The 3,362-nt window shown below is 37.0% G+C and overlaps 1 protein-coding gene across 1 annotated transcript in view; it reads right to left on the bottom strand.

Annotated features, from left to right (window-relative positions):
- Nucleotides 1-3,362, bottom strand: part of LOC110023920 (light-mediated development protein DET1) — a 107,349-nt gene that overhangs the window by 48,760 nt on the left and 55,227 nt on the right. The window lies entirely within an intron of this gene.

Here is a 3,362-nt window from a genome sequence, read left to right as displayed (position 1 = left end):
TCTCAAGCCCTAGGTCGAAAATTGTGTTTTTAGGAATAAGGGGATGATGAATAGTAGCGGTTGATGGGTCAAAATCGAGGTTAAAGGTGTTTTTTGCGAGCTCACAGTCGTTGGGGTGTTCAGCGCTGTCAGCGCGCACTATTAAAAATTAAACATAACTCTCGGGAAAAATCCACCGTCGGCGGCGTCGAGGGAGCCGTCGGCGGGCTCTATTGATTTGCTCTATTGATTTGGTTCGGCGGGCTCTATTGATTTGGTTCAATTTTCAAATTTTTGCGATTTTGATCAATTTCAAGCCTCAACGACATTCGTTCCAACGTTATAGAAGTAATTTTTAAGTGATTAAAAGATGTGTTTGTCATAAATAAACTTTCAAAACACAAAACATCACATTTATATATAAATTTTAAGGGGTACAATATACGTTACATAACACACCTAAGTTTAGTATTTTCTCAACCTCAATACATTAATTCTTCATCGCAATCCAAGCCACAATACTCAAAATGCTGAAAACAAAACATCCTATGCTTAGTCTCAACTATACAGAGATCTAAAAGCATAATTCTAAAAAAAAGCAAACATAAAATTCAAATCAAATTACACACATAAACAGGCAGGTAGTAATATAAATCTACTGATCATCAGATTCAGTACTAGATTCTCCTCTAATATCACCCATTGATTGCACACGTATGAAGAGGTTATAGAAAGGTCGGTATGAAAATTCTTCAGTAGAATCCTCTTCTATTAATTTCATCCTCTTCATCAGCCGTATCAAACTATCTTCTAAATGTCTAGAGTGCTCAAAATATTCTTTCATCCTCCAGTCTAAGAGATCGAAGAAATGGAAGATATTATTAATTGCATTGATGACATTTTGTACCTCCTTCTCCTATTTCTTGATTCTGCGCAGAATCACCAGAGGCTTGTCAGGAACTAAGGGTTGAACTGGTAGTGAATTCTGAGTTGATTGACCTACTATAATAGTCATGTCATTTTCACCTTCAAAAGCTGGGAATCTCTCATTTGGGTCGAAAGGCTTCCAAGGTAGAAGTACCTTTTCCGAAATTTGGTAGGACTCTTGGAAATGTGGAAGGGTGTCCAAGCCCATAAGTTGATCCATGAATGATCAGGCCCAAAACCGACTTCACAATTATTGATCCAATATAGATCGGCAGTACCCTTTGGATGCAGTAATTCAGAATAGCACTTTCTTTAGAAACTTTACCGATCTTCATTGTCGATAACAGTTTTGCAAAAATGAAGAAGTGCCAATGTTTCGAAACGGGATTTAAGAGTGTCGCAGAAAAACTAACATACCCGTTTTCTCTCATTTCCCAGTCTTCAGTTTCGTCCGTTAAATATTGGTAAATTTCATGCATATGGTTTCTTGTCGGGACGAAGTTGGAATAGTGGCAGACAGGAACGTTCTCGATCATTTCACTTATCCGGGCAGGAGTTAAAGTGATCCATCTACCTCGTACATAAACGACTCCCTGGTAGATTCCACACAAATTTGCACAAAATTTCTTTACCACAAGAACAACCACGGCGACGGTAGTATAGCACAACACTTCCCTTCTTCACCGCACTATCATCTCTTTAATTGTCGTAGAGGGATAACTCAATCCACGATTTACGAATCCTTGTTCCTTGATCAATCTTTTCTTCATCAGTAACTTGTTGAAGATTCGTTGCGCTTCCGCACTAATAAACTTTCACCTATTGAACACTCGTCTATTGAACACTCGTATTCTAGGATTATCAGGGGAATTGGACGCCATAGGAATGAAATTGGTGGAGTTTAAGTTCTTTTTTGGTGGAAATATGTGGAGTTTCACTTCATTTTTGGGGAAAATATGAACTTAGAAATCAAATTTTGGGAGTTTAAAAGGGTAACTCCAGCCCAAAAACTACCAAAAACCGCCATTCAAACTTTAGAAACCACCCACCTTGAGCAGCCACCAGCGCGCCTGTCTCGCCGTCGGCGGGGTTGAGGGCGCCGTCGGCAACCAAGGCAAAAGTTTCACAATTTCGCCTGGTCCGAATGCGTTCCAATTTTTCTTTATGGATCCAATGCTTATGATAATTCAAGGGTAAATAAGAGTACTAGAACTTAATACTACCACAAACTAATGATAATTTCAAATAAAAACTACTATAATCGCAATAAAAGTAAAGATAAATATGGGTTGTCTCCCATAAAGCGCTTGGTTTAACGTCGTCAGCCAGACCTATTCAGGTGTTATTCAGGTTGACTGATCATTAAAACCTCTTTAAAATTTGCAACTGGAATATAAAGTTGATAAAACGGACGGTGGTGACGTGCTTTGATGCAATCTTCTTCAATCTACTTTTTCTTAAGAAACATTTCCTTATCTGCTTCCTCTATATAACTAGTGTGGCTAAATTGCATTTTTAATTTCCATACAATACGCTCAAGATGTGCATGAATTTCTAATACCTTAGTCTCCAGTACATACATGGTATTTTCAATTTTGTTGATCTTCTCTGATATCCCTTCAATACTAACGGCTAAAAAACCGTTATACATCTCTTGTGCACTTTGACTAATGAATTTCTTCCTCATAGTATCTTCCTTCTTCTTCAAATCCATCTCCCATAAAGACATCGTTTTAAAATCTCTCTCTTTTAGGCTTTAGGGCTAGAAATGATTTGGGGTGAAATTCCTTCACTAAACCCTTCTATTTATAGGCCTAAATTCTTCCAATAACTCTTAGACATGTTTAAAAACTGCCAAGACACATTTTTGCAAACTTCTAGGTAATTTTACCTTCTAGAATATTAATTTTGTACATGTTTTGGTTTTTACACGCTCGCGCTTAAGCACCGGATTTGGCGCTTAAGCGCCAGTGCACATTTTAGCACCAGTAAACTTAATGTCCAATTCTCATTCTAACATGTCTTGGTCACTAAATAAAGTCTTAAAATCTTTTCTAACACATAAAAGTCTTAAAATCAATAAAGTCTTAAAATCAATACTAACATATAATAGTTTCAAAAATACTACCCCAATTTTTTTAATCACACATAAAACATGAATAAAAAAAACACACCACTGATACTTATGGGTTGCCTCCTAGAAAATGCTCAAAGCGCTTGGTTTTATGTCGTCAGCCCGACGTAACCAGTGCTTACCCTAGTTGCAAAAGTGAGGTCAACAACCCAACATAATTCCATCATTAAACTTCTGCTAATCCCCTATAACATAAGGTTTTAGTCTATGTTAATTCACTTTAATGATTTTCTCAGATTTAGGATTATTAATATCCACAGCTCCATAAGGATAAACTTTAATCACAATAAATGGGTCCATCCACCTGGACTTAAGTTTTTTT

The sequence above is a fragment of the Phalaenopsis equestris genome, unplaced genomic scaffold (assembly GCF_001263595.1).
Source record: "Phalaenopsis equestris unplaced genomic scaffold, ASM126359v1 Scaffold000236, whole genome shotgun sequence".
Lineage (NCBI taxonomy): Eukaryota > Viridiplantae > Streptophyta > Magnoliopsida > Asparagales > Orchidaceae > Phalaenopsis > Phalaenopsis equestris.
This window is presented reverse-complemented; position numbering and strand designations above follow the sequence as displayed.